Raw genomic sequence first — 23,277 nt, forward strand, 5'->3', positions numbered from 1 at the left:
AAGCTTGATTTACCTTCAGGAGTGTTTACTTCACTAAACAGTATTTAGCATATTCCTGACTTTCTCTGCAAACTTTGACAAAGTTGGTTTGGCAGCGAAAGCTGATTTCACCATCAACAAATTTATTCAACTGCAGCTAATGAATATTAAACCTTTCCAGTGTTGAATGTTAAAATGTCTTCTGTAGGAAAAGTTTGAGCAGTTACAGTTAATTGACTGAACCTATTGGCCTGGGGGGAGAAATGCATAATTTTATTATATAATAATACTACACCGTTGATGTTAATAAAGAAGTAAATGTGTTTTGGGCAGTTCAGAAAACAAACAAACAAAAAACACCTCATTTAGCTTCTTCTATTTTAGAAGATTATACAGTGTGTATATTACAGTTTACATAAGCAAGTTTTTTTAAGCTAACTTTCCAAGTTTCTTAATCACATGTTCTGTACACATTTCCACATCAGCCATTACATGCACCGCACATGCTTTTAAGAGAATTTTCTCCACTGAACAGATGAACCTTTTTACTCAAACTTTTAATATATACAGCAGAATACATAATCAGTTGCACTCTTCGCATCTTCTCCCATGTTTTGACATGAAACTCTCACTCTCCCCTCTTACCTGCCATGAATGCATATTTATGAGAAGGAAAAGCACCATTTGTCTGTCTGTGCTCCCCATCTTCAAACACAAAGCAAATGCTTATATCAGTTTTTAACCCTATTTAGCTTGAGTTTTGAGTGCTTTTTGCACAAATCATTTCCTGTTTTTCTGACATATGTTGCGATGAGGTGCAGTCAGAAACCGGTGCTTGCACGTAAGTACATACGACCCACGGTATCTTAATTTTAGAGCAGGCACATTTATAAAACGATCCTTCACTATGGTGTGCTAAATGTTTCCTCGGAATTGGGTTTAACATTAGCATCACTTAATGCACATTAAGTGAAAATTGACTGGCAGCTAAGAGATGCTAAAGTTCTGCTCGTGTGGTGAGGGGAAACCTGATCATGAGATTTTTGATGGAAATATATTGGACCCAACAGTTTATAAATGTAACAGTGCTTCACCATAGAAGCAAATTACTGGTAAAGTCTGTATGTGCTGTATGAGTTAAGGTCTGTCGCAGTATTCCAGGGTTGAAGAACAATGAAAAAAATGTAATAATTTTTTTTTTACCTCAGGAAAAATGTTCAAATCAGACTTCCTCATGTTGTTTGAACATCTTCATTAAAGTTATTAAAAATAGTTTTCTCTCACACACACAGACATTAACAAGTTCTCCCATATATTGCTTTGTGAAGGTTAATCTGATTAATCTGAATGCTTCTTGATGCATGGGCAGAACGGTACTTATGTATAATCGATAATTCCACCATCCATTGACTTAACAACATAAAAGAAGAATACCGTACTCCAGGGTGGGAGAGGAACACACGTCTAAACTTGACATAGAATTAGATTAAACCTAGAGAAAAAAAGACACAACAAAGAAAGGGTGTAGATCTGGTGACGTGCAGACTGTGCTTCATTTGTCAAATCTGTTGCACCTTGTGTTGAGCTCAGCCACATATATTTGCTATTGGAAATGCCACACTGGCATATACTGTATTGTTGATTCACAGTAAGAATAGGTTGAATGCAAAGACAGGAAAAAACAGGAAAATTGTAAAAGTCCAACGTCCAAAAAAAAGAAAAAGAAAAGAAGATGACAGATATTTACTTACATTAAACCAGGCCAAAATGAAGGCTCGGACCAGTGTCTAATTTCTTAGACTCTGCAGTCACAGCAGTGTTTCAGCTAATTTATATATTTATATTTTACTTATTCATAAATATCTTTTCACGCCAGTCACTGTTTACTAATGATTATATTTCTTGCCCTCTCTTCTGTGTGTGGTGATGGATACCCACTCAAATGAAGCTGGCATTTAACGCCATATCATTGTATCATTTGAAGTGATTCAGCTTAATCACAAAAGGCATGTGTTGGTGGGGTGAATGGTTCTAACTGCAGGACTTTGTTCACTACGTTTTGGGATGTGGGATCTCTGATATGGGCCCCATTCTCTGGCTAATTCCCATCCTGTTCAAAGCCATGGTAGATAATGTACATTCCACGTCAACATCAAACTATACATACAAAAATGTCCCATGCATCCAAACAAGTGAGCTTGTTTAGTAGGACTCAACCGGATATACTTGCAGGAATTAAAGAATTAAAGAAAGACAGATGAAGATCGGATATACCTGCAGGAATTAAAGAAAGACAGATGAAGATTGGTCTTCATAAATTAATAATTGTTTTAAGACTGATTAAGTGAAATTGTAGACTTTAATTAATTTATAATTTAAAAACATGGGCTAGAATTTACCATATGGCCAGACAATCTCTGTCTTTAGTCAAATAAATTCTTGAAAGGTCCTTTCCAAAATTCCACCAATCAACATTTGGTACAAAAAAACATACAACACCCAAACATTTTTATACTGGAATAAAAATAAAATCTACTTGAAGAAGAACATGAAGATACATGAAGAACAACTTTGCTAGCTATTCAAAATAATTAACACATAGGCTCCATATCCCAGAATGCATTGGAAGTAGATGACACACTTCCTAGGAAATTTACTAAAAGTCTGCTAAAAGAAAATAGTTTTCTTTTCTGCTGAATCATCTCTGTATGTACAGTACTTCTCTGTGAAAGCGTTCTTTATAACTGAGGAACATTTCTGTGTGTATTGACATTTATGAGAGAATCAAACAGGTCACACTCTCAAAGGTGAAGAGTTGAAAGTGCTGTCGAGAGAAGAGCAGCCGACGGTGGAAATAATGGGCACGGTGCTGTCGACAGTATTAGCCTCTGTAGACCTGAGCTTAATAGTTTCTCATTAAAACATAATCACTTACTCTAATTATGATTGTTGTAATTGAAGTCGTGTTCCGCCTTACAGGAGACTGAACCCATCGCCCGGGGGGTGATATTCTCTCCTTTTTTAATGAAAGGGTTAAGACGAGTGAAATGCTGACTCTCTTCCTCTGCGTGAGGATGAGATGAGACGAGATGAGATGAGGTGATAGGAAGTCTGTTCCATTTTACAAAAATTGCAGCTCGCTAAGACAAACTTATGGCCCACGGAAATGAAGTGAAGATGAGGACTTTGATTTAGTTAAGTTATGAAGAAAGTTAAAGAGTTGAGATGAATTGATTAGAATTTTTAATAAAACTTTTTTTAGAGCAGTGGTAATAACAGAATATTATAAAGTTAGGTTTAATATTGGTAGACATTATCAATAAAGATCCATTATCATAAATTATTTTGATATACACCTTTTCTGGACACTTGGACACATTCAGAAATAGAGCTGTTCAGCACTGTAACATTTTCATGTCCAAACATGGCACATTATCCTTCTGTTAATAGAAAATGTGTATGCTGTAGCATTGCATCATTGACACATAATTAGCAGCAACACTCAGTCAGTACTAAAGGTCCTAAAGCATGTATTAAAATAGATTTCACACCACAGCCACTAGTCTTTACTGAAACATGTGGAATCCATCTGTGCACCAACCTTTTTGACCCTATCTTGTGATTCAAGCAATTTAAATCTAGGCCCAAATAATATGTTTCCAACTTTGATTGCCCAATTTTGAGGAGTTGGTGAAAATGCGTGCCTTAGTTACATGTTTCAGTTAACTGGAGTGACATCCAGTGTGGTCTTCTGCTGCTGTTTGTTTCCAGCCTCGATCTGTTGTTCATCCAGCGCCGTGGCCGTGACAAGTGGCTATTTGAGTCACTTTACATCTATTCTGGCTGGTCTGTTCTGACCTCTGGCGTCAGCTGGGTTTTTGGCCAGAGAGCTGTGAACATTTTCTCTCTTTTTTTGAACATTTACTGTGAACTAATGGTCATGAAATATGCCGGTTTATAATCATACAAATTACACAGACCAGGATGGCAGTCCTGAAAAGGAAATATTTATTTTTCTCCCAGCCCACCCTATTCAGTGTCATGGAGGAACAGCAGCCAATCCCTGCAGCCATAGGGCAGGCTGAGGTACACGCTGTACTGAAAATCCATGCACATGAAGGGAGAGCATGCAAACCAGAGAGATCAAATTCCACCGACACTCAAACCAGTGATTGTCATGTTGTAAGGCACGAACACTAACCTCTCATCCACCATGTACCCCCACATACCTTGCACATTAAGATTGACCCCGATCTCCTTTATTCTCCTTATGGAGCTAACTTTGACTTTTGTAGGTCATTTTGACCACTCTCACGTGTAAATTAGTTTAAAATATTAAAATAACCAATTCAAATCTCCCTTATTTTTTTATGTGCTCTATTATTCAACAAAAACTAAATATTTCAATGACAACCCTATTTGGTCCTTGATCCAGTCCTGGGTTTGCCTTTTGACTGATAAGACATCGGGTTTGTAAAAATAATGTTGTGTTGCTGAATCCAATGTGCCATTGACAAAAATAAAGGTTGTAATCCATCCAGACGGAACAGGCACACCATTTGCTGATACAGCAGAGGCCGTGAGGAGCAGCCAAATGCAGACTTTAAAGCAGACTGATGAAGTGAAGGTGCTTCATCAATCACATCCAGCCGTGAAGGCAGAGGTGGGTTGGCTCAGACTGCAGGTCACTTAGTAGGTGAAACTTTGTAGTACTTGGCTGCGGGGGCTGTGGGTCTCTGGGCGCCTGAGGCGCTAGTTCTACTGAGAGTCTTGTCTCAGCTGTTTCAAATACATCTTTCATCGTAACCTTCACATAACTGTAAACCTGGGAAATGACTGCTGAGTGTGAGGATGGTTACTGGAACCATTCATTAGAACTTGTCCTAGAAATTCAGCAGTGATTCTCATTCACAGATGGTTAGCATACTGGATATAAGCCCCAGTAGAGGTCTGGACTAGGTGGGTCTGTGAAAGGCAAATCAACTATCTACTGTATAATTAAAAACCCAGCCCATGTTTTCTAAATGTTACGTTAATTTTATTGGGGCTAGTAATAGGTCAAAATGAAAAATAAATAAATGAAATAACTAAAAATGTAGCCTTTAGCCAGTGAGCCAGTTGATTAAGATTACTGTCAGTGTAACGATTGTTGTTGTTGTTGAAATGTTGACTATTAACCTGTAGAGGGCGCTAAGCAAGAATTTAAAGAAAGAATTTCTATCATGGTCGCTGTATTAAAAGCTGGTCACAGTGCTAAGGTGGACACACGAGCCTTATATTGAAAAAAAAAAATCCTCATTTTATTATTTATTTATTTTTTTTGTTCTTTTTGTTCATGAAAGTGAAGATTTTTTACTGGCTAACAAGGAAGAAGTTAGTATAGTAAGAAACTTGAGCAGGTGATCCAGGAAGAAGCACAGTGACGCTAGTGAGTTAAAATAGTGACTGAGGTAATGGGGGGACCAGAATGGTGAGTGGGCGGTCAACCTCAAGTAATGGAAGATAAGAAAGTGATGAGAAGGTGGGTAAGGAGACAGAGAGAACATGTGGTGGGTGGACAGAAAATGACAGGTGTGTGGAGATGAAGGGACAAACACAGTCACGGAGAAACAAGCAGGGGCCGGGAGAACGGGGGCCGCAGGGAACTGAGGAGCAGACGGATGACACGGAGCTCAGAGGAAAGTGAGGGAAATGTCAATCATGTGTGGTGTGTACACGCCCACACAGTCCTGAGAAGACATATTAACAGGCAAAATCATTTAGATCATCTGGGTGGATGTCTGCAGAGGAGTGTGTGGGTGGCTCACTTAAGTTTCTCTGAACTTTTTTTAATATTCACGCCCGTCTGTAGACGTCAACAGGTCTAGGTGTAATTAAATTCACCCCGTGTTTGGGTTTGTGTTGATATAACTGCAAAGTGTGTAATGACATTATTATCAACCTGGCTTGTATCAAGCACTCACAGCTGTTGTCAGCTCTTGAGACGAACTCACGAGCAGAGAAAGTTAACTTTTTGTCTCTTAATTAGATAAAGTGAGATACTCGAAATATTCCTTCCTGAAATACTTTCCACAGACTGTGGGTGTGAGTTCTCTTTGGTGCTCTTCTCATTTTTGGAAAAGCTTGTAAAAAATGCAATGAGCATAGAATTCTGTAAATGGAAAAACCTTTATTTTGTATAATAATAATAGAATAATCGGATAGTAAAATAGATTCCTGTCACTAACTGCACCCTAAAATAGGAGACTGATGACTACAACACACCCACAGGCTGCGACAAAGGCACGTAGGACGGAGGAAGTTTTCTTCTTGAAAAATAGTTTAGGGAGGTCCCTAAAATAACTTTTGGATTTTAGTTTTTGGTATAAATGAGTATAACAGAAGTATTCTATTAAATAGTTTGGACATTTTTTAAACAAGTGTAACTATGGAAAGATCTTGAAAGTTTTTATAATCAATCAGATAATAGTCAATTATGGAGTCTGTTATGTCTGTTATGGAGTAGTATCATCAACTAATAAATACATATATATGTCTATATATATATAAATTTATATATATGTACATGAGACACAAATATGTTTCCATAACAGATACATCAAGTATCCATATTGTTTATAACTTCATAAACCCATGAGGGATCAAATCTGAACTTTTAAAATGTTTTTTTCAACATCACTTTGTATTTTGTTTTTACCTGCACTAAAAGTAACACTTTTTTTTGTTTGATTTTTTTTTTAATTCGGTGCAGTACCAGCACAACATAATGTTCTGTCATTAAGAATAATAATTAAAAAAAAAACCAAGTGAAGTCACGTCAGACTTCAAAGACTACATGTTCACTGAGATGTGAGGAGGTGTTAACCAGAGCCAACATAAAAGAACGTGCTCCTCCACTCTCCACCAGCTTTGTCAGAGCAATTGGACTCACAGCTGAAGTGTGGTCGATTGAACTACCGAGAGCACGGTGCGTCTGACAGAACCCCGGCTCTGTGAGGAACGTCTCACTCTCCCTCAGCCGCTGACAGATTTACGTTAAAGTTACACCATCGCTTTTTACTCTGTTGTTCCCAACAACTTAATTACACTCAACGCAGACCCTCGGGGGGCTGCTGTGGTTAAGATGCTGTGGTTAAGATTTTGATTAATGCACTCACTTCACTGTTAGTATCTGAACATAACCTACTGTGGTGATGGACTGCAGATGTAGAGAAACCACTACCAAGGAAAGGCTTCTCCTTCAAAGCATGTATGTTACATAATTCATCAGCTGTGTGAATGAGCTTGTGCAAATGTCTGTGTGTCCATTCATGCGTATGTGGAGTCATGGGGGGAAGAAAGTGTGTGTGTGTGTGTGTGTGTGTGTGTGGGGGGGGGGGGTTCAGTTCCGGAGAAGGCTGTAGGAGGAGGTGAAAAGGGGAATAAAATCATTGAGCATAAAGGAACGAGCAATGTGACCGTCTCATATAGGCAGACACGGGTGATTATAGCTGCAAGGTTAATATAAGGGTATGGTTAATGTTGGGGTCCATAGCAGGTAAAACACACAGACATTAATGTTCTCTTTCTCTCTTTCTCTCTCACACGTATGCAGAGCTCGTGGCCTTGACTCACAGGAGCGTTTGTCTCCCTCTGAGTTGAGTGAAATTGAACCCATGCTGATTTCTGTGGTGAAGCTTGTTACTCTGTGCGTGTGCGTTTCTGTGTGCGTGATGTTCTCAGGTGTGGCAGAAAGAGGGTGTGTGCTCCTCTGCCCTGTGTGTGTGCTCCTCTGCACTGGCAGACACACAACAAGGTCATGTTACCAAATGTAGAAAATACCTTTTTTATCTCACCTTGTTGTTTTCATCCTTGAACACAGCCTCCTGATGTTGGTTTCTGTTTTGTTTTTTCTTTTTCTGTGATGCATTTTGTCTTTTGTTTTTGACTGAAAGCAATTTCCTTTACATGTGATTCACTTCCTCCGTCCTTTAGCCCGTTCTTTAAAAATAAGTCAAGCTAATGTATTTCTGGATCTGCTCTCAACCAGCCGTGTTAGCTCCTTCACTTTGTCAAAGGAAGCCACAGTTCTTTCTCTTTTGGGATTTCCTGTTGAAGGTTCTTCCTCCATCCCTCTGGTTTAACTTTATGTTCTTTATCTCTGTCTTTACTGCATCCATGAACTCAAACCCATTAGTACCACGCCCTCTCTAACTGGTCAGTTTATGTTCAGCCTGTCTTTTATTTTACACTGTTAGCTGACTTAGCCTAGCATATAGCAAAAAGTCATTCTCTACATCACAAAAGCAGCTCATGGAGTTGTGTTTGCTTTGGAAGTTAGCTTTAATTTGCATCCTTGAGTAGATTTCCCTGGTCGATAAAAGCTAATAATTGACACTGCCAACTAGGCCTAACAAAAACACGCACTTATTTTCCTCTTTAAGCATTTCCAGTACATTTGTCCAAATCTACAGTTATTCCCTAAAGTCTGGAAACAACAACCAAAACTACAGAAGAATGACCAATGGAGGAGAGGGTCAATTAAGTATGACCAGTTCAGCCTAACTCCTTCCATAGTCAGTGTTGAAAACGTCAATATGTCATCTGAGAGGGAACCACAGTGAATATATCATCTATCATCTATCGTCTGTTGCACAGACAGGTGCAGACAGACCTAAGGCCTGAGTCCCAGGCAGCCACAGGTGGACGGAGGAGCAGAAGGTCGTCCTCAAACAGCCCTGACCTGTCAGTCACATTATGGATGGACAAGGGCTTCACACCACTACGGCTCAATATGTCCTGACTGTGTTGGGGGACCACACTGTGAGAGAAGGCGAACAGGAGGGAGAAAGGGGAACGGGATGACAGACAGAGATAAAGGGAGATGGACAGAAAAGGCCGGCCTATCGACAGAGTAGGAGTTGGAAAAGTCAGATCAGAAAATAGCACGACCAAATGAAGAAGGTGAACTGATACTGAGAGTGAGTCAGTACAGGAGTGCACAGTTACTGAGTCTACTGTTAAAGAACCTTGGGTAGTACTTTTCCTTTTTGCCTAAAACTTCTAATGAAACCAGTTGCAGTGCATTTAAATGAGGCAACAAGAAAGTATTTTGGTGACGTCAACATGATGCCTTATTTATTTTACTGACTGTTGCTCAAGTATTCCACTGCTACTGAATCTCACCTCCCTCTCTCACCCTCTCTCTCTCTCTCTGTCTGTGGCTGTGCACGTGCATTATATTGGATGAATGCATTTGCAGGTTGTATGACAGGATAATAGCAGGTTCGGTGCATGTGTGAAAACCTGTGCATTTGCATGTTTATCTGACATAATTAGAAGATTTATGATGTAAATGATCGCAGGTAATTATTAATTTGTGCATATCTGCATTCATATGTAAATCTCATGATGTGGGTGCGTTTGCATGTGTGTGTTTGTGTGGCAGAAACACGTCAAATCACAGCCTTCTTATTATTTTATACTCTCTTGAATTTGCTCTCTTTAATAATAATTGTTTTGGTTTTTGCACCTTAAAATATTTTGATGCTTAAAAAGAAGTGCTTTCATTTTAGCACAGACCTCAGATGAAAACAGTTTGGTCTAGTTGACAGACAAGGAATTAAAGGGCAGAGGGTCTTACCTCCAGGGGGGCATTGACCTCATTTCATAATGAGGAGGACCACTAATGGCTATCATGTTATAATAAAGACCATAAAGTGCTTTGCCAGTTGAATGTCAGTGCATTAACATTTGTTAATAATTCATGTTACTATGCTCTGACGTGTTAAAATATTTAGTAAAGTCTGTGCCTACGTGAGTCCGATGGAGACATTTCAAATGTTCTCAAAATGTTTATATCAATATTAGAAATGGAAAAAGGTTGTTTTTTGGTTTTTATGAGACATAAGATAAAAAAAAGGTATTAAAAACTGACCCTTATCACTAAACAGACAAAAAACAAAAATATATTTTTTTATCTTGACTTTCTAATGGGAAGTCAGTAAGAATGTGTTCAAGGAGTATAAAAAACAAAATCATTGTGTTTATTTGCGATGGGATAAGAGTCCTGAGTAAGACCTGTTGTTTTTGATGCTTCAAAATTAAATATTTGGACAATATATGGTCATTGTTCTGACATTTAAAAAAAAAAGTTTTTGTGTCAGAATCTGTTCACACTCCTGCTGATGGTGCATCCATTTATTATAATCAAAGAAACCTCTGTGCTACCCCAGAGTCACAGCTCAAGACAAATGTAATTATTGTACAATTTGTACCATACCTGTTATTGATACTTCTTTATTTACATATTGATTTGAAAAAGAAACAACAACAAAAAAAAGCATTGAATGGTTGCACCACCACTATGAAAATGAAAACACAATATCAGTGGTCATAAATCATGTTAAACCTGGAATTCAGTGTTTTCTTTATTATGTTTTTTCAGTTGTACAGCCAGGTTTCTGTACTGCCGTTTCATACACAACCTTTTTGTGATTAGAGAGTCTGAAAATTGATCAAAATTGATATTGATTGAAAATTGCCTTGCAAAAGTTCTTAAAAATGTTGCTCGGTGTTGGTCCACTCGGTAGTTCACATGGAACACTCCTTATGATTGTTGGCATTCTGTGAGACAGTTGGACAAAATGGACGATGGACAAGGGTGTCTGACATTGATTCAGACCCATTTGTAAATGTTCTGCTCCGGCAGCAAGGACACGTCTGTGTCATACCTGCTTAACCAGCCTTGGTTTGTTTAGCTGAACAGCCTCGTGCACTCAGACTGCCTTCAGTTGAATCTGCTCTGATTCAGCTGTTTATATCATGGCTGAGGTTATTGAGTTTAAAATGTTATTTTGGCTCAGCCTGTTGGCGCCGCCCACCTGCAGAGATCCACTGCTAACTTGGCTAGGTGGAATGTGTGTGCATGTGTGTCTTTCTCGGAACGTGTGGTGCGTTTCATGTCTTTACTGTGCAGTGTGTGTCTGTCAGCACCTTGTTCATGAGTGTGGGTGTGTGTGTGGGCAGAGTGTTAAACCTGACCGTGAACAAACAACCTGAGGACACAATTTTGAAGAATCTCACTGCTGTTAACCACAAAATATTAACCTGAGGTTCTCGAGGCACCCTGATCAAAGATGCTTTAAGAATCCTTTCTGATCTGAGTTACAGACAGACCAGTCTCATAAAAGTGGAATGACAAAAATCCTGATTCATTGGTTTGTGAAAACTTTACAGGATTTTATCATGATGTTAGAGTTAAACATTCTTATTCCATGTCCAAAACTATTTCTAGTTGTTGGTTGTGTAACAAGTACGGAATTCTGTCGTCGACTCAGCATTATGATAATTGACAACATTTTTAAACTTTTTTTTCAACAATTGGAACACAGGTGTTTATTTTAGATGAAATAAATGAAAACAGTAGAAAAATATAAGGAGTTATAAAATTAAACATTCTGCATAGTTGATACAGTTGGCTGAACAGAAAGTGAGCAGAGCTTTAACACCAATGGTGCATTCAATTGAAATCACTGTATCCACCGTGGCATTGAGGTGTCTGAATTTAACATGAATTAATATAGAAACATGTGAAGTGCATGTATTATGCATTGGTCATGAAGTGCTCCGTGAGCTCATGTTATTTTAATGAGACCGGCTGACTGACAAAGGTCGTTCATATGTGAGATTATAATCTAACCACCAACGAGTTCAGGCAAAAAACCCGACTTCATCTGTGGGAACATTTCTTTTAAAAAGACAGCGTCTTTGGTTAATCCTTAAGAATAATGAACACCGTGCGATGTCAAAATGAACAGCTGCTATGTTGTTAGCGTGTTATTGTGAGCAAATGACAGGCTGTCCCCACTGCTGCTGGGTTAGACACTCGTGAGAAGACTGAAAAACACGAAATTAAAGACTCTGACATTTTCCCTCTACACAGCTGAGGTGATCATTCTCCTCTGTCACATTTGTAATTTACCTGCTTTTTTTAAACCTCAAATACCGTCTGGGAAATGTTGAAAACTCTCTGACAGGCAGAAGATGGAGTAGAATACATGAAGTATACATGCCTAGCAGTAAAGTTCACATTAAGGACACATTATTAGAGCAGGAAAAATAATAAAACAAATCTCCTTGTTCTGTTACATCAGTCTGGTCTCACCTTGGTGCTTATTCTTACATGCATGCTAAGAAATAGAAACAGGCCACTCTAAGTATTTCCAAGTAAACCGTTAAATTCCAGTGTGTCTGCCCTCGAAGCTGAGGTCACTGTGTGGACGGAGATAACCGCGAAAGGTTAGTGTGAGAATGAACTCAATTATGATGTGTTCTTCTCAAATTCTTCTAGAGTGGAGCTGCCCCTGAGATCATACAAACAGCACGTGGAACAAATGTAACTGTAAACATTACTAAAGGGGTGACGTCCAGGTGAAATCTAGAGATGGAGAGAAACCTGACACTGGTGGATGGAGGTTCTCTTCAGAATGTGATCAATTGTTGTTCAAATTGCTAAGTCCGGAAGTCCAGACATCATTGATTTTTTGTGGCTTGAAAAAAAAAGTTATTTTAAATAACATAGATTTTTTTTCTTGAGATTCTGAAAATAGTTTAAATTAAAAACTATTAAAAGCCGTGACAATGTTAAGTGCAGAGTTCAGTGAAGAGACTTTCTGAGCGGTTGCGTTTTTCCGCAATCTGGATGTAAAATGTTTCACTAAATTGTAATGCAACTTACATATACGAGTAACGCGTTCTTAAAAGTTTGAATCAGTCTACAGTCATTGATTTGTTCACTGTGTGAAACAAACATACTGAATGGAGTCATCTGCAAAAACAGGACCTGTTAAAACAAAATGACTAAATATTATATACAGATTAAATGTTACCATGCCAAGTCTGATCTGCACTGCTTTGACTCCATTTGTTCAAGTGGTAATGTCTGAGGAAAATAATACTGCTTTCATCAAAACACTTAAATTAGTGATCTGTTCTAGTGTAACACATCAGGACACATGATGGTGAACCCACACTGTAATTTCTTATAGAAACCAGACATAATGACAAACAAATTCAGATCAAATGAATGGTAACGTCAGCTGATGACTTGGGTGAGGATTTATTAGCAGCCCTGCTGGTCGTAGATGGTTCCCTCTGGCAGCAACAAACTGTCTTCGTAACTGTTGTTTGCCTAATGAGTTCTGGAGTCACATGGAGTGCTAGCAGTATCATCCCTATGAATTAATCAAAATGTGTTTGTATTATACCTGTTTGTTATGAGCTATGACTTTGACAAGAGTGATGCTAAAGGGAAATAAAAGACTTTCAGAGGCGCTTAATTATCTAGATGAGATGTCTCATCACCACAGAGCAAACCTTAAGGTGTTTTTGTCCCCCACTGACCTGCTGGAACGAGAACTTCATCACTTTAATAAGTGCCATTGGCGGTATTATGCAAATTATTTGGCTATAAAGAACATAAACACATGCTTCTAAAGGTTAGAAAAAGAGAGCGAGAGAGAGATGCAGCGCTGTTGTGGAAATTATTGTTTTATGTCTTTCTTCAATTTCTGTGAGTGTGTCAGTGTTATGTTCAACTAAACAGACCATGATTTAATTCTGAGTAAGTTAGTTGTGATCAAATTGAATCCAAAAAGTTGGGGAAAAACTGTTCTAAAGACAGGAGGCTGAGGCTGACGTGACACAGATGCATTTCCTCTCACATAAGGATGAGCAGTATGGAGATGTCGGCAGAGAGACAGTTGAGATGGTCCAGATACAGACTGAGTATAAAGAGATGACAGTACTGGACAAAGGTTGCTGGTGAGAGAAATTAGACCCAGAGAAGATTAATGGGTGTCACGAAGGAGGACATGATGATGGTTTGTGTAACAGTGTAGGAGGCCAGGACGGGGTGAGAAGGAAGCAGATGAATTACACCAGCCGTGTCTCAGGACAGGAGCCAGAAGACGACCTCTCTGTATGCCTCGACATTTTCTATTGAGAGTGTAAACTAGGAATTGTGGGATAGACCTTTCCATAACTGTGCTAGTGTTAGAGATAGTTAGAACTTTGTCCTGTGAAGCAAAATCATTGACACTTTGATTCTATGCAGCTCCACCAGGGACTATAAGAGAGGTCTCATGGCTAGTGTATGCCAATATTCAATTTATTTATTGAAATATCCATTATTTGTTCATATCTAAATTGAAATGGAAGATCATGAACAAACATTGGCCAAAACACCTAAAAGGAAACTGACTTTGAATGATGTTTTTAAAGGGGAGTAGAGTTTCCAATCTGCATTGATGTTATAAAGCTCCAAAGAATATATTTTGTTAGAATGTTGGTATTTAGGATAGGAATTTTCCTATGTCATAAAATATTGATTTTGGAAATGGTGATGTTAAAGAAAACCCTCTTTTTGTTGTTCAGGTTGGTATAAAACACTGATGGCGAAGCCACATACTCTTTTAAAGGAGCTTAATTAGTTTTTGAAAGGTGCAATGAATGCAGCAGGACTCCTGCAGCTTATTTTGGGACGGTCTACATAGTGTGAGAGACAAACGAGAGCAACATGACCTTCTCCCCATACACTCATTTCACCATATGTGGGGAAATTCACATTGCAGTGTCAAGAGTTTGCTGGCAGTCGGCCGCAGGACACAGTCGATAGAGAAGGTTCAAACACAGTGTAACAACACTGGTGCCATATAGCATGACTACATCACCCTGAGGCATACACAAGAACATTCTCTTTCCTAGCCAGGACACACACACACACACACACACACATTCACTCACACACAGACACTGTGCAGAGCGCTAGTGATGCATTGTCTGGTCTGCAGAGAGGAGACAGCCTGAAGGTCTCTCTCTACCTCTTTCTGTCACCATCATTCTCACTTCCTCTCTCCCTCTGTCTCCCTCCCTCTGTCTCGCTCTCCCCCACTCTCTGTCTCTCCTCTCTCTCCTTCTCTGTGAATGTCAATTGTGCCAACTCAGCACATCTCTGACATGCTTAATTATCCCAGCAGAGGAGAGGAGAGGACGAAGGGAGACGTTAAGAAGGGATACTAAGAAAAGGATGATAAGAAAAGAAGAAGAGAAAGATGGAGCAGGCAGAACAACCACTGTGGACTTGGTGTCACAATTACACTCCTCGTATCAAGTACACAGAAATCTCACATCATCAACGTTAACATTTTTAAAAGGTGGACATGTAAATAAGTGTAAAGTCTGAACAGTAGTGGTGCTAATTCAATTCAAAGATGACATAGCTGTCTTAAAATGGAATCAAAGGAGGAAAAGAAGAGATGTGAACCGTTAGCTGAATCATTTTAGCTTAGCTTAGCCAAGATGTACAAATAATTGACTGGCATTTGATACTTGAAATATTTACCAATACACACATAATAAATTGAAGTCATTTGAAATTTGTGGTGAAATATGTTTGGAGATGTTAGCACGATAATGGAGCTAAACCTGGTCATTACAGTGATTAATAGCACCCCCTGTAGGTGAGAAAGCATATTTCTGTATGAATGCTAGTGGGTTTCATTAATGCACATTTGTGTTGAATTACATAATGTTTATATCATCTTTTATACTTTTTATACCTGAGATATTTGACTGTTAATACAAAACAGAGTGAGGCGACCAGAGATGGGTTAGAGAAAGCAGATGAAACAACAAGTGAAAAAGGGAGATAAATGAAAAAGGAGAAGTAGGTTACAGGAGGACAGGAGGTTGGAGGAGGGCCGCAATTCTTCATGCCTCAGAGATGCATCTGCAACACATTTATTACTTTACTGCACTGCAAACCTGTTGCTGCTTCATATCAAGGATGCAGGCTGGAGGGCAGACACAGAGCAGCTCAGAGCAGCTGAAAAAAAACCTGCTGAAATACAGAGTGTGATGGAGAGCGAGGGGACATTAAACAGTCTGACACAGACAATTCACAGTTACCACCTAAAGTGCAAAGTACGGGTAGGGTAGAGTCTGCAGTACGAAGCTACATTTTATCATGCGTTTTACTCGACCTAGTAAAACTGTCCTGGAAGGCAGAAAGTGATATTCAATTGTAGAACACATGGGAAATGTTGGGCAGCATTTTACAGGGGTGCCACATATTTTATGCATGTGTAGTGTAAGTTAACTGAGCATTTATAGCACTGCATTGTAACAGGTAGACAAAATATTCAGTACAGTATGCAGTAATACAGATTTATGCAGCCAGAACTCCATTGTGTCAGTATCATAAAACATCTCAGTGACCAAAGAATTGTTTTCATTTGGCAGACAGTGTGGAAACGTTTTAACTTTATGACACACACAAGGGGTTAGATTTCATCCTAAGCATTAGGATAGAAGATGAACATGAAAGTGTGATGGTTGGACAGTCGACGTGGTGCTTGCCCTCCAAAAAATCTTTAAATTCATCCTCAACCCAAAGCTGAAATGTTTTTTATTCTTTCAAAGCTGAATCGGTCAATGCAGGTATGATGAACCCAGACGCTGTGAGTTGGTTTTTTTTTTTGCTACACATGCATCAAACAACAAAGCCGCAGTGACAGACAGCAGGGGGGGCAAGAGCCCGACCCTTTACTGCCTCACCTGACACTTGTCAGAGTTCTGCAACAGAATGTCTGAAGTTAATCCTCTGGAACGTGGACTGATGTTGTGTCAGCAGTAGCAGCAGAACTGTTCCCCTGTCAACTACCCTTGAAGGTGATCTTGATGAGAGATGCTGGGTTGACAGAGACGCTTAGCAGAAAACAAAAATCAGGTCAGTCAGGTTATAGATGCACATGTGTGTGTGTATGTGTGTGTGTGTGTGTATATATATATATACATATATATATATATGTATGTATTTTGTATTTTTGTTTTGAATAAAAAGTACATTTCAGTTCTGTTCTGTATATGGCAGTGCTGTCTTGCAGTGTCTTGCAGAATGACCAGGTATCATGAATGGTCTCTCTCTTGGTGGATCTGTAAGACTTGTCTTCGACTACGACTGCTATGTATGAACTTGTGAGACAGCCATTGTCGATGTGTGAAGAAATGCTGATGATATGAAAAATGGTGACAAATGTGGAGGTGAATGGACGAGACGAGAGTCACGGCACATCTGGAATGACAAATGACTGTGTTAGAGAGGAGAGAATTGGAGTTTGACAGCAGTGACGTGATTTTCTGAGAACACGGTAAAATATGATGGCATCACTAAGGATGTGCAGCGCCAGGCGATTAGTAGAGAGACGGGTTGAGAGAGAAAGAGAGAGAGAGAGAAGACTGGTGGATGAATGAGTTTCCCTGGTTGAACTATTCAGAGATTCTGACGCTGTCATTTTGAATTCTTCCCCAATTGGAGCTACAGAGGACGAGGAAGCAATTTGTGTTTGGAATGCTGTGTTTAAGAGTTTCATGTTCACCAACTTTATGTCTAATAAAATATGTTTTAATGTAAGAGCTAAACTTTTTTGTTACCAATTCCAATGTATCATCTGACATTCCAAAAGATGCAACCATCAGGGAAAAGATTGTCACCTTGTACAGAGCAACCAAGTCGGCCATTTGTCATTTTTCCTTCTTCACCAGTCTATACAATATGAAGCCTTCGTGACTTACCCATCTGTACACACTATATGTGGCAGGACTTTTGTTTTTACATACAGACATACACTTCAAAAATATTAATTCATTTGTCTTCTATCACTTATTCCTTTTCAGGGTTGTGGGGGAACGGGCGCCAATCCGAGCAATCATTGGTTGAACACAGGTTAAAAACCTGTCCCATTAATCTTAATTCTAATCTATATGTTTCTGGAGAGTAGGTGAAAGTACCTAGGACCTTCCCCATGTTCACACAAACCCCATACAGAAAGACTGGGGATTGAACCAGCAAACCAACCGACTGATCAAACCAATTTATAATTCTGCTTTTGTCACGTGATTCATGATACTGTGTGAATCCGTTCAGTTTCGCTCTCTGAGAGGAGGAAAGAACAACATGTTCAGTTCAGTCTCAGCGCCGACATTAAAGTCACTGCTTCGTCCTGGTGATGAAACGACTCACTATAATCATTTCTCCCCACGCTGAAAATCTTCTCCCCAGGTCGTGCTCACTGTCTGTGGTGACGTTCAAACACACCTACTTTAGCACTCTGCCACTGGAGGACATGATGATGGGGACCATGTGTCCTTTTAATGGTCCCACTTATTGCCTCCATCCAGTCTGTGCAGTTTCTGAAGTGTGGCGCAGCATGTTACGTCATCAACAGCCTCTTTTTTAATGCTTCATGCTGCTGTAGTGCCAGCTCCGAGAGCAGAGTCTGCAGCGGAAACAGCCCACTGTCTGGCGTTTACACACACACACACACACACACACAGAATGCAGTCTGTCGCCAGAAAGTGAGGACTGTTACATCACAGGCACAACCACACAGTGAAGTGCAGTTTACGTTCATGGTCTTTGTCATGGACTGTTTCCTTTACCGTGATGCAGGTTTCAGTGTCGTTCAAGAAAGTGTTGTAAAAATGACAATAACCAATAGTCCATTTCTTTGCTTTCTTTATGACATGTTAACAAAAGGAAACCTCTTCCAACCAGTACTGAACCGACCCACCAGTCAAATTTGAACCTCATTATGGCCTGTTTGTCGACCCTTCAATAGGACGTCTTTGCCTGCTTTTGTTTTATGGACACATAATTCTAGTATTTTAGAATTATGTGAGAATTATGTATTTTATAATTATTTTCACATATGTATTTTCTACTACTCACACCTCATATCATATGCTCACATTCTCACTGTCATCCTCACAGTCATCCCCTAGCCCTGATCACCTCGAGCCGTCTCATCGTCGTCACCATCGTCGTCACCATCCCCCCACCCTGTCCTCTCCTTCTTCCTCTTCTCTGTACTGATGCGACACACCATCTGTCCTCCTCTCCTTCTGCTCTTCTACTCTATTTTCCTCCCTTTCAATGTCTCTCTAAAAAAATGAGTGATTACAATCCTTACATGGGATAATATTTTGTTCTGTTTTTTAATATGTCTTGGTTTCAAATAGTTACACAGAAGCAAGGTTTGTCACAATTATCAATTAGAATTGAGATAAGTTCTGGGTTTGAATGTTTATCTGGACCAGTGGGACTAAAACAAAACAAAGTTACACTGCAAAGTTCAGACTTGTGTAGGTTTTGCATTTACTCCTAGCTTTTACATTTTATTCAATATGAGTGATGAGTTATTGAGTCAGTGCAACAAACTTTTTTCAGATGCAATGAATGAAATAGACCAGCTAAACAACGTTACTGCTACTGCAGATGCTACTGCAGGTGCTACTGCTACTGCTATTGCAGATGCTACTGCTGATGCTGTGGCAAAAATAATGACTTTGCAACTCCATGATTCTTCAGAGAGCTTTTCATTAGCTGAAGGAAGTTTTTGATTGCAAACCTGCATTAAAATGTAGTGGCACCGAAGGGATGCTGCTGTAATTGCTGCAGCGAAAGCATGTAGGCATAAACAGGTAACCACTGCTAAATGAATGTTGCTGCTGCAGGGATATAATGATGCAACTTTATACAGTGGTGGATGTGGGGATTTTTTTTGTAGGAAGTTTTCAACTCTTGTCATCAGTCAAACATCTGCTGCTTTGACATAATAATAATGATAATGATAATAATATTAATAATAATAATTTGCAATTAACTTTTTTTGAAAATGAGAGATGTGATTTCTTTGCCATGTTCTGGCTATTCCAGGACAGGCAAGAGAAAAACATCTTTTCACAGATTGTTTGTTTGTGTTCAAGAGACGTTCAGGTTTCTGCTGGGTTTCTGATGCTCTAAAGTTGAGCCTCCGGTTGTGGCCCATCACTAGTGCTGTGTGGGTCAGAAGTTGCCTCCAGCCTAAAATACAGTAATGTATTCTCCCTCCTGGGGGCCCACTCACTTCCCACAGGTGGAATCAAAGGGCTCAGGTGAATTATGTATTGAGGGCCAGTTATATGCAGTCAAGTTTGTGTTTTACTAGAGGGATGAAATGAAAAGGAAAATCACCTGCAGATTTCCCATGGTTTTATTTTTGCTTGGACTAGTATGGGGTAGCTGGGTGTAAAAAGCCATACAACATGGGAAAAAAATGCACCAGAGTCAACAGTAAATCTAGAAATGTTATTGTACATGTAGCCAACAACGGCACTGTCTGGTATTATCACTGCAGTGAAAACACACTGCTCTGGTAAACAACAGTGTCGTCCTGTAATACACCTGTCTCCTATGTGCTGTTAATTCAGTTTGAGGTGTCATGTGTGGTTGACCTTCTCTGATTTGACGGTGTTTGTTTGTGTCCTGCTCACTTCCTCATCCTTCAGTTTTAAGTGTCTGCTGATCAGAACCCGGCAGAATGGATCTCATTGGTTTATTTTTGTTACTGTCAGGCATTTGTCAAATCACATGAATTAAGCTTTGTGTCTGGGCTGTGTTTGTCATAAAGGGGGAGTCTGAGAATCAGAAAACGCCCCGCTTTTGCTTTTTTTGACATATTGAAGCTTTGCTTAAAAATGTATGTGACAGCGGATGGATGTGAGCGCAGAGGGATGCGCAGATAAAGGCAGAAGTAAAATCAGAGACACGACGTGGGAGGAAGGATGACGTTGGAGGGGAGGAAGTTCACGGAGTAATAAGAGAGTCAGAGACAGGGGGAGGAGAGACAGAAGATTATACGAGAGTCGAGAAAAGGTGGAGAGACAGATGATCAGGATGGGAAAGGAGACAGAGGAGGGGAGGAAGGGAGAGGATAGGAGAGGAAAGGAAAGGAGTGAAGAGGAGAGGAGAGGAATAGCTGGTCCGTTCACTGAGCCTTCACTAATTGCTACTCAGAAGAAAGAGTAGAGGAGTCTTTTTCCAAAGGATGGTCATTCTGCCTCTGTTCTTTGAATAAGATCTCTCCTCCCTGCCTCCCCTTTGCCTTCCTCCTTCACCCTCCTCCACCCTCTCCACTCCAGCGTCTAGACAAGAGCAGAACAAGCTGTGCTTGTTATGGCAGGAAGAGCAGAGGATGTGCAGTGTCACTGGGTCTGGGTCGCTCACTGCCAGTCAGACAAAAAAAACAAAAAACAAAAAAAAAAAAAAAACAGGAAGACCAAACTCCTGAAAGTGCAAGGTGTGAGTTTTTCCTTGGTGTTGTTCGTGCAGGTAGGAGGCTCAACTGTTTGTGTTGATTAAACACAGCTGCATTGCCCTCCACCAACTAATCAACCTTAACGGATTTCATTTAAATGGTTCCTTCCACTTTCCCCCATGAAGGATCGCTTTTTGCTTCCATCTTCCGTATGTTTCCTCACCAAAAGAATTAGAGCTTCCAAAAAAAAAGAAAGAATCCTGAAGTCGGAGTCGGAGAATCTCTCTGAGACTTGATTACGGTGGTCAATTAGACCTGTGTAATCAATTGAAGTAATGACTTTGGAACAGGAGAGAGGAACTGATTTGTTACCATGGCAAAGACATCATCCCAGCGAATATTTCAGTGGGCGTCTGTGTAAATCACTTCAATTTTCCCAACATCACGAACATGTGAGATGATTCTCTAAAGACAAATAATAATAATAGAAGAAAAAGCCTTTTTTTTCCTTCTCTCGCATAATATTAGATTTTTTTTCTTTGTCCTTGGTGCCATCCAGGATCCAGCTTTAATCTTTCAAGCATCCTCTGTGTCTGATTAGTTTCTTTTTCAGTCTGTTGTAATTTTGTGTTTAAACCCCAGGAAATGAACTTGGCAGATAAGATCAGATGTTGTCTTGAGTCTGGTTTAACCTTCTGGGACCTTTGAGTTAAATATGAGCTGATTGTAATAAGGAGATCTACTAATCCTGTGACCCCCCTGCTCCGTGTCACAATCTGCAGGTTTCTTGGCGTTCATTTCACCTGTTCCCAGGGTGGGTTGGTGCAGCTGTGTGTGAAAAATCTTTGTGTCAACATGAAGCATTATAGAGTTCACCAAATGCACCATCCATCATCATTCACATCCCTGCATCTGAGGTTCAGACTGCTCTGGAAAAAACTGGTGTTAACAGAGAGACTGATCTGACTGAGCTTTTCTTTGTCTCTTTAATTCTGATCACTGCTTCTCTTATAGCAAGATGGTAACTTGGGTACTTGGTGGGGATTTTTCTTGAGATAACACTAAAGGGTTTGGGAGATAAAGCTAGAAGTTATAAAAAAGAGATGCATAATGTAAGAAAACAAAACAACAAAAATGTATTTATAAAGTGTTAAAGAAACAGCTGAAGTTTGGTATATTATCTGTAATATAAACTGGTATATTAACTTGAATAAGTAAAACATAGACACAATATGGAAAATCTGTCCTTAAACCAAATGGAAATAAACCCTTGAATAGTTTAACGTTAGCCATTTCATGAAAATTAGCTTAGAGACGACTAAGATTGTGCAAAGAATTGTAAAAAAAAAAAAAAAGGTTAATGAAAAAGCTTAAAGATTAAGAAAACAATAGTCTGAAATAATTATCTGAAGTTAATAAATAAAATAATAATTAAATAAAAAAATCACCATCATCAATTAATAATTAAAGATCACTCCAAATAAGTCATTTTTTTATCTGACTAGAATAATAATAAAAAAATCAAAGATAGCTGAAATTCACACACTGGCTTGTAGCACTAGTGCATTCTGGGAGATTAAACCTGCTTCAAAAAAGACAACATTAATTCCTGCCGTTATTGATTGCATGTTAGATGGAATACAATGACCGGTGAAAATGAGCTCAGTCTAAGATTACACCGAATATTCGCTGTCAGGATAGTGTTTTCTTTTTTACTACTGCCTTGATTTAAACCATTGTTGTTTTACTTTGTCTCTAGTGAGTCCGGCACTACTATAAAAGTGCAGTAATAAATTGCTAGAGTCTCCTCACTGAAGCTCCTGGGAGTGGCATCATTGTGGTGTCTCGGTCTTTTGTGCCACTAAACACTAGTATGTTTTCTTTGTAGATTTTTTCCGTTTATTCCCCAAAGATTGAACTTCTTGGTGTTTTTACACAGATGGACATGTAGTCGTCTGCACTGCAGCAAATAATTGTTGGTTAGTTACTGAAATCTGGTCGACTTGTGCAATTTAATGGTCAACTGTATTTCGTGAGGCTGGGCTTGAATATATGTTCCGGACATATTCCAGTAGGGGGCACCACTTACAACTGATATTGACTATATTTGAATGTTTTTTCTTTCTTTGCAGTGAAGAGAGCTTTATAGGTAAATACCATACGGACTCTTTTTAGGATGAAT

The 23,277-nt window shown here is 39.3% G+C and overlaps 1 protein-coding gene across 2 annotated transcripts in view; it reads left to right on the forward strand.

Moving 5' to 3' along the window:
- Positions 1 to 23,277, forward strand: part of LOC103388892 (low-density lipoprotein receptor class A domain-containing protein 4) — a 166,640-nt gene that overhangs the window by 58,082 nt on the left and 85,281 nt on the right. The window lies entirely within an intron of this gene.

The sequence above is a fragment of the Cynoglossus semilaevis genome, chromosome 13 (genome assembly GCF_000523025.1).
Source record: "Cynoglossus semilaevis isolate Cse_v1.0 chromosome 13, Cse_v1.0, whole genome shotgun sequence".
In the NCBI taxonomy this organism is placed as follows: Eukaryota; Metazoa; Chordata; class Actinopteri; order Pleuronectiformes; family Cynoglossidae; genus Cynoglossus; species Cynoglossus semilaevis.